Source organism: Physella acuta, unplaced genomic scaffold (genome assembly GCF_028476545.2).
Source record: "Physella acuta isolate Inbredline_101_S28 unplaced genomic scaffold, ASM2847654v3 ptg000969l, whole genome shotgun sequence".
NCBI classification, from domain to species: Eukaryota; Metazoa; Mollusca; class Gastropoda; family Physidae; genus Physella; species Physella acuta.
The window spans coordinates 273,072-282,500 of record NW_026732486.1 but is presented as its reverse complement, the minus strand read 5'-3'; the positions used below and the strand labels follow the sequence as shown (position 1 = coordinate 282,500).

At 47.8% G+C, this 9,429-nt stretch overlaps 1 protein-coding gene across 1 annotated transcript in view; it reads left to right on the top strand.

Moving 5' to 3' along the window:
- The window catches only part of LOC131953996 (matrix metalloproteinase-2), a 71,733-nt gene that overhangs the window by 4,095 nt on the left and 58,209 nt on the right, over positions 1-9,429 (top strand). The window lies entirely within an intron of this gene.

Here is a 9,429-nt window from a genome sequence, read left to right as displayed (position 1 = left end):
AAGTTACATCAAACACGGGCCATGTGGCCACTATGTTACATCAAACACGGGCCATGTGGCCACTATGTTACATCAAACACGGGCCACTAAGTTACATCAAACACGGGCCATGTGGCCACTAAGTTACATCAAACACGGGCCATGTGGCCACTAAGTTACATCAAACACGGGCCATGTGGCCACTAAGCTACATCAAACACGGGCCATTAAGTTACATCAAACACGGGCCATGTGGCCACTAAGCTACATCAAACACGGGCCATTAAGTTACATCAAACACGGGCCATGTGGCCACTAAGTTACATCAAACACGGGCCATGTGGCCACTAAGTTACATCAAACACGGGCCATGTGGCCACTAAGTTACATCAAACACGGGCCATGTGGCCACTAAGTTACATCAAACACGGGCCATGTGGCCACTAAGTTACATCAAACACGGGCCATGTGGCCACTATGTTACATCAAACACGGGCCATGTGGCCACTAAGCTACATCAAACACGGGCCATTAAGTTACATCAAACACGGGCCATGTGGCCACTAAGTTACATCAAACACGGGCCATGTGGCCACTAAGTTACATCAAACACGGGCCATGTGGCCACTAAGTTACATCAAACACGGGCCATGTGGCCACTAAGTTACATCAAACACGGGCCATGTGGCCACTAAGTTACATCAAACACGGGCCATGTGGCCACTAAGTTACATCAAACACGGGCCATGTGGCCACTAAGTTACATCAAACACGGGCCATGTGGCCACTAAGTTACATCAAACACGGGCCATGTGGCCACTAAGTTACATCAAACACGGGCCATGTGGCCACTATGTTACATCAAACACGGGCCATGTGGCCACTAAGTTACATCAAACACGGGCCATTAAGTTACATCAAACACGGGCCATGTGGCCACTAAGTTACATCAAACACGGGCCATGTGGCCACTAAGTTACATCAAACACGGGCCATGTGGCCACTATGTTACATCAAACACGGGCCATGTGGCCACTAAGTTACATCAAACACGGGCCATGTGGCCACTAAGCTACATCAAACACGGGCCATTAAGTTACATCAAACACGGGCCATGTGGCCACTAAGCTACATCAAACACGGGCCATTAAGTTACATCAAACACGGGCCATGTGGCCACTAAGTTACATCAAACACGGGCCATGTGGCCACTAAGTTACATCAAACACGGGCCATGTGGCCACTAAGTTACATCAAACACGGGCCATGTGGCCACTAAGTTACATCAAACACGGGCCATGTGGCCACTATGTTACATCAAACACGGGCCATATGGCCACTAAGTTACATCAAACACGGGCCATGTGGCCACTATGTTACATCAAACACGGGCCATGTGGCCACTAAGTTACATCAAACACGGGCCATGTGGCCACTAAGTTACATCAAACACGGGCCATGTGGCCACTATGTTACATCAAACACGGGCCATGTGGCCACTAAGTTATATCAAACACGGGCCATGTGGCCACTATGTTACATCAAACACGGGCCATGTGGCCACTAAGTTACATCAAACACGGGCCATGTGGCCACTATGTTACATCAAACACGGGCCATGTGGCCACTAAGTTACATCAAACACGGGCCATGTGGCCACTATGTTACATCAAACACGGGCCATGTGGCCACTAAGTTACATCAAACACGGGCCACTAAGTTACATCAAACACGGGCCATGTGGCCACTATGTTACATCAAACACGGGCCATGTGGCCACTATGTTACATCAAACACGGGCCATTAAGTTACATCAAACACGGGCCATGTGGCCACTAAGTTACATCAAACACGGGCCATGTGGCCACTAAGTTACATCAAACACGGGCCATGTGGCCACTAAGTTACATCAAACACGGGCCATGTGGCCACTAAGTTACATCAAACACGGGCCATGTGGCCACTAAGTTACATCAAACACGGGCCATGTGGCCACTATGTTACATCAAACACGGGCCATGTGGCCACTAAGCTACATCAAACACGGGCCATTAAGTTACATCAAACACGGGCCATGTGGCCACTAAGTTACATCAAACACGGGCCATGTGGCCACTAAGTTACATCAAACACGGGCCATGTGGCCACTATGTTACATCAAACACGGGCCATGTGGCCACTAAGCTACATCAAACACGGGCCATTAAGTTACATCAAACACGGGCCATGTGGCCACTAAGTTACATCAAACACGGGCCATGTGGCCACTAAGTTACATCAAACACGGGCCATGTGGCCACTAAGTTACATCAAACACGGGCCATGTGGCAACTAAGTTACATCAAACACGGGCCATGTGGCCACTATGTTACATCAAACACGGGCCATGTGGCCACTAAGTTACATCAAACACGGGCCATGTGGCCACTAAGTTACATCAAACACGGGCCATGTGGCCACTAAGTTACATCAAACACGGGCCATGTGGCCACTAAGTTACATCAAACACGAGCCATGTGGCCACTATGTTACATCAAACACGGGCCATGTGGCCACTAAGTTACATCAAACACGGGCCATGTGGCCACTATGTTACATCAAACACGGGCCATGTGGCCACTAAGTTACATCAAACACGGGCCACTAAGTTACATCAAACACGGGCCATGTGGCCACTAAGTTACATCAAACACGGGCCATGTGGCCACTATGTTACATCAAACACGGGCCATGTGGCCACTAAGCTACATCAAACACGGGCCATGTGGCCACTAAGTTACATCAAACACGGGCCATGTGGCCACTATGTTACATCAAACACGGGCCATGTGGCCACTATGTTACATCAAACACGGGCCATGTGGCCACTAAGCTACATCAAACACGGGCCATTAAGTTACATCAAACACGGGCCATGTGGCCACTAAGTTACATCAAACACGGGCCATGTGGCCACTAAGTTACATCAAACACGGGCCATGTGGCCACTGTTACATCAAACACGGGCCATGTGGCCACTAAGTTACATCAAACACGGGCCATGTGGCCACTAAGTTACATCAAACACGGGCCATGTGGCCACTAAGTTACATCAAACACGGGCCATGTGGCCACTAAGTTACATCAAACACGGGCCATGTGGCCACTAAGCTACATCAAACACGGGCCATTAAGTTACATCAAACACGGGCCATGTGGCCACTAAGTTACATCAAACACGGGCCATGTGGCCACTAAGTTACATCAAACACGGGCCATGTGGCCACTAAGTTACATCAAACACGGGCCATGTGGCCACTAAGTTACATCAAACACGGGCCATGTGGCCACTAAGTTACATCAAACACGGGCCATGTGGCCACTAAGTTACATCAAACACGGGCCATGTGGCCACTAAGTTACATCAAACACGGGCCATGTGGCCACTAAGTTACATCAAACACGGGCCATGTGGCCACTAAGTTACATCAAACACGGGCCATGTGGCCACTATGTTACATCAAACACGGGCCATGTGGCCACTAAGCTACATCAAACAAGGGCTATTAAGTTACATCAAACACGGGCCATGTGGCCACTAAGTTACATCAAACACGGGCCATGTGGCCACTAAGTTACATCAAACACGGGCCATGTGGCCACTAAGTTACATCAAACACGGGCCATGTGGCCACTATGCTACATCAAACACGGGCCATGTGGCCACTAAGTTACATCAAACACGGGCCATGTGGCCACTAAGTTACATCAAACACGGGCCATGTGGCCACTAAGTTACATCAAACACGGGCCATGTGGCCACTAAGTTACATCAAACACGGGCCATGTGGCCACTAAGTTACATCAAACACGGGCCATGTGGCCACTAAGTTACATCAAACACGGGCCATGTGGCCACTATGTTACATCAAACACGGGCCATGTGGCCACTAAGCTACATCAAACAAGGGCTATTAAGTTACATCAAACACGGGCCATGTGGCCACTAAGTTACATCAAACACGGACCATGTGGCCACTAAGTTACATCAAACACGGGCCATGTGGCCACTAAGTTACATCAAACACGGGCCATGTGGCCACTAAGCTACATCAAACACGGGCCATGTGGCCACTAAGTTACATCAAACACGGGCCATGTGGCCACTAAGTTACATCAAACACGGGCCACTAAGTTACATCAAACACGGGCCACTAAGTTACATCAAACACGGGCCATGTGGCCACTATGTTACATCAAATACGGGCCACTAAGTTACATCAAACACGGGCCATGTGGCCACTATGTTACATCAAACACGGGCCATGTGGCCACTAAGTTACATCAAACACGGGCCACTAAGTTACATCAAACACGGGCCACTAAGTTACATCAAACACGGGCCATGTGGCCACTATGTTACATCAAATACGGGCCACTAAGTTACATCAAACACGGGCCATGTGGTCACTATGTTACATCAAACACGGGCCATGTGGCCACAAAGTTACATGGGCCACTCGAGTATTTTTAGACTGCTCTAATGACATGTTCCAGTGCCGTTAATTACCATCTGCTCGTGTTTTAGTTAATTGCCAATCATTTTCATTCCGACATGACAAGATGGCGGTGCCATGGGAGGCGGGCAATTAGATGAGTGACGTCACCGAATTCCTGGGACAAATGAGGGCCGGTGTCGACGTCCATGTGCTGGGTGTGGGGGGGGGGGGGGCAGTGTTTCTTCCAGACTTTTTTCTCCGGGGGGGGGGCACTTGAAATTTTCGGGGGAGCGGTAAACTTTCTTCGGGGGGGCGGACACTGTAAAAAGTATATATTTTCTATATAAATTATATAAATTTCATTTCGTTCGGGGGGGCGGTAAAAATTTTTCGGGGGGGGGGGGGGGGCAAAGCCCCCCCCCCGAAGAGATGCCTGGAAGAAACTCGGGGGGGGGGGCAGGGGGGGGTATGGGGGGGGGCAGGGTGGCTGGGTGTGTAATCAAATGTGTGACTCGTGTAACGGTAGGATATGTAATGGTATGTAACGGTATGTAATGGTATGTAATGGTATGTAATGGTACACTCTGTAAGTCGATTGTGTAATAGCTATGGTCAGCACTCTATTAGTTGCACTCATCTCCTGCCCTTGACCCCAGCATGAAGTGTATAAATATTTTCTTCCAGAAATATTTTGGTCAACTCAACTTTGTGTTGTAGTTTTTGGTCAACGTTAACCGAGGACCAAAACTACAACACAAAGTTGACCAAAAACTACACCATAAAGTTGACCAAAAACTACACCATAAAGTTGACCAAAACTACAACATAAAGTTGACCAAAACTACAACATAAAGTTGACCAAAACTACAACATAAAGTTGACCAAAACTACAATACAACATTAACCAAAACTACATCATAAAGTTGACCAAAAACTACACCATAAAGTTGACCAAAAACTACACCATAAAGTTGACCAAAACTACAACATAAAGTTGACCAAAACTACAACATAAAGTTGACCAAAACTACAACATAAAGTTGACCAAAACTACAATACAACATTAACCAAAACTACATCATAAAGTTGACCAAAACTACAACATAACAAAACTACACCATAAAGTTGACCAAAACTACACCATAAAGTTGACCAAAACTACACCATAAAGTTGACCAAAACTACAACATAAAGTTGACCAAAACTACAATACTAAGTTGACCAAAACTACAACATAAAGTTGACCAAAACTACAACATAACAAAACTACACCATAAAGTTGACCAAAACTACAATACTAAGTTGACCAAAACTACACCATAAAGTTGACCAAAACTACACCATAAAGTTGACCAAAACTACAACATAAAGTTGACCAAAACTACAATACTAAGTTGACCAAAACTACAACATAAAGTTGACCAAAACTACACCATAAAGTTGACCAAAACTACACCATAAAGTTGACCAAAACTACACCATAAAGTTGACCAAAACTACAACATAAAGTTGACCAAAACTACAATACTAAGTTGACCAAAACTACAACATAAAGTTGACCAAAACTACACCATAAAGTTGACCAAAACTACACCATAAAGTTGACCAAAACTACAACATAAAGTTGACCAAAACTACAATACTAAGTTGACCAAAACTACAACATAAAGTTGACCAAAACTACACCATAAAGTTGACCAAAACTACACCATAAAGTTGACCAAAACTACAACATAAAGATGACCAAAACAGACATAGACAGTCAAAAATGGACAACCGTCTCTGAACTAACCAAAATCTAACAGTAGCACTTAAGAATAGATGATCTTAAATCAAAGTATCTCGCCCGAATCCCCACCCCCACCCCACTTAATCCCTTAATCTTCCAGCTACGACCACTGTCTCAAGTTAGTGGTTAGTTTAATGTCACGTGACTTCATCTCGTCTGCTCTAGCACACCTAAACCCCCAGGCTAGTAGGACAAGAGAAAGGGGCGGAGCCATGTGATAGGGGCGGCTAGTGGGGTCACAGTGTAGGACAAGAGAAAGGGGCGGAGCCATGTGATAGGGGCAGCTAGTGGGGTCACAGTGTAGGGACAAGAGAAAGGGGCGGAGCCATGTGATAGGGGCGGCTAGTGGGGTCACAGTGTAGGGACAAGAGAAAGGGGCGGAGCCATGTGATAGGGGCGGCTAGTGGGGTCACAGTGTAGGACAAGAGAAAGGGGCGGAGCCATGTGATAGGGGCGGCTAGTGGGGTCACAGTGTAGGACAAGAGCAAGGGGCGGAGCCACGTGATAGGGGCGGATAGTGGGGTCACAGTGTAGGGTCAAGAGCAAGGGGCGGAGCCACGTGATAGGGGCGGCTAGTGGGGTCAGAGTGTAGGACAAGAGAAAGGGGCGGGGCCACGTGATAGGGGCGGCTAGTGGGGTCAGAGTGTAGGACAAGAGCAAGGGGCGGAGCCACGTGATAGGGGCGGCTAGTGGGGTCACAGTGTAGGGTCAAGAGCAAGGGGCGGAGCCACGTGATAGGGGCGGCTAGTGGGGTCAGAGTGTAGGACAAGAGAAAGGGGCGGGGCCATCTAATAGGGGCTGGCCAGGTGACTGTGGCGTAATCATGTGATATGGGCGGGGCCATGTGACAGAGACTGTGCCTGGTAACAAAGACGGTGCCTTGCGATACAGGTGGGGTTCATGTCAAAGGGGAGGTGACAAAGGCGGGGCCGTGTGATATGGAATGTATTTTAGTTAAAGTGTGTTGGGTTGACAGCCACTCTAGGTGCAGTGTTTCTTCCAGACTTTTTTCTCCGGGGGTGCACTTGAAATTTTCTGGGAGGGGGGGGGGGGGCGGACACTGTCAAAAGTATATATTTTCTATATAAATTCCACTTCGTTCGGAGGAAGAGATGCCTAGAAGAAACTGTTTAGGTGTGTCTTCCCATAACTATAACTTTAGGTGAGTCTGCCCATAAGTATAGGTTTGAAAATGGCTGTCAATAGCTATCTATCCACATGTTTTGTATTCCATCAGAAATACAAACTGCCAGTTGGTGAAGCTGTTGTACTGGTGCCCCTCCCCTACACACCGACATTTTCTTTCAGGCACCTACATTAGACTGCCTACATTAGAATGGCTATAAAGTGCCTACATTAGACTGCCTACATTAGAATGGCTATAAAGTGCCTACATTAGACTGCCTACATTAGAATGGCTATAAAGTGCCTACATTAGACTGCCTACATTGGAGTGCCTACATTAGAATGACTTTACTGCCTACATTAGAATGCCTACATTAGACTGCCTACATTAGACTGCCTACATTAGAATGCCTACATTAGAATGCCTACATTAGACTGCCTACATTAGAATGCCTACATTAGACTGCCTACATTGGACTGCCTACATTAGAATGCCTACATTAGACTGCCTACATTAGAATGCCGAGACGACGAGCTGAGCCACACGCTTCCCCGTCCAATCAATTCAATCACTAGACATTTTATCCAATCACAGGCCGGCTTTCTTCGGTACTGTTGCGCATCGATCTGCGCAGACAGCCAGTAGGCCACGCCCATCTAACGGATAAAACCAACCAGCAAGTGGTGTCATTTAACGTCTGGGGTAAAACATCATGCAGCAGGAGGGGGGGGGGGGGGGGGGGGGGCGTGACGTTTTGTGTGTGACGTCACTTTAAAAAATGAGTTTCTTTCAGGCATCTCATCAGGCACCCCCCCCCCCCTTCCTCTCCCATCTCCGAACGAAACTTAATGTACACAGATAATATGTACTTTTACCAGTGTCCGACGCCTCCCCCCCCCCACCCTCTTCGAAAAATTTAATCTGCTCCACCCCCTACTGAAAGATTTAAGTGGCTCCCCTCCCACCTGGAAAATATATATGAACAGATGTGAAGGCAAGGGTAACTATGAAAGATTTAAGGGGGGTGGGGGGGGGGGGGGTAGGTATGATAAGGGGGGGAGGTATGAAAAACTTAAGGGGGGGGAGGTATGACAAACTTAAGGGGGGGGGGGAGGTATGTCAAACTTAAGGGGGGGGGAGGTATGAAAAACTTAAGGGGGTGAGGTATGACAAACTTAAAGGGGGGGGGGGTTGGAAAAACTTAAGGGGGGGGGGGTGGTATGAAAAACTTAAGGGGGTGTAGGTATGATAAACTTAAGGGGGGGGGGGTAGATATGAAAAACTTAAGGGTAGGTATTAAAAACTTAAGGCGGGGGGGGGGGTAGGTATGAAAAACAAGGGGGGTAGGTCTGAAAAACTTAAGGGGGGGGGGGGTAGGTATGAAAAACAAGGGGTGGGGGGTAGGTATGAAAAATTTAGGGGGGGGGGGTAGGTATGAAAAACTTAATGGGGGTATGAAAAACTTAAGGGTGGGGGTAGCGATGAAATACTTAAAGGGTGGGTAGGTATTAAAAACTTAAGGGGGGGAGAGGTATGAAAAACTTAAGGCGGGGGGGGGGGGTAGGTGTGAAAAACTTAATGGGGGGAGTAGGTATGAAAAACTTAAGGCGGGGGGGGGGGGTAGGTATGAAAAACAAGGGGGGGGAGGTATGAAAAACTTAAGGCGGGGGGGGGGGGGGTAGGTATGAAAAACAAGGGTGGTAGGTATGAAAAACTTAAGAAGGGGTAGGTATGAAATACAAGGGGTGGGGGTAGGTATGAAAAACTTAAGGGGGGGGGGGGTAGGTATGAAAAACTTAAGGGGGGGGGGGTAGCGATGAAAAACTTAAGGGGGGGGGGGGTAGCGATGAAAAACTTCAGGGGTGGGTAGGTATGAAAAACTCAAGGAGGGGGGGGGGGGTAGGTATTAAAAACTTAAGGGGGGGAGGTATGAAAAAATTAAGGCGGGGGGGGGGGGGGGGTAGGTATGAAAAACAACGGGGGTAGGTATGAAAAACTTAAGGGGGGGGGGTAGGTATGAAAAACAAGGGGTGGAGGGGGGGGTAGGTATGAAAAAT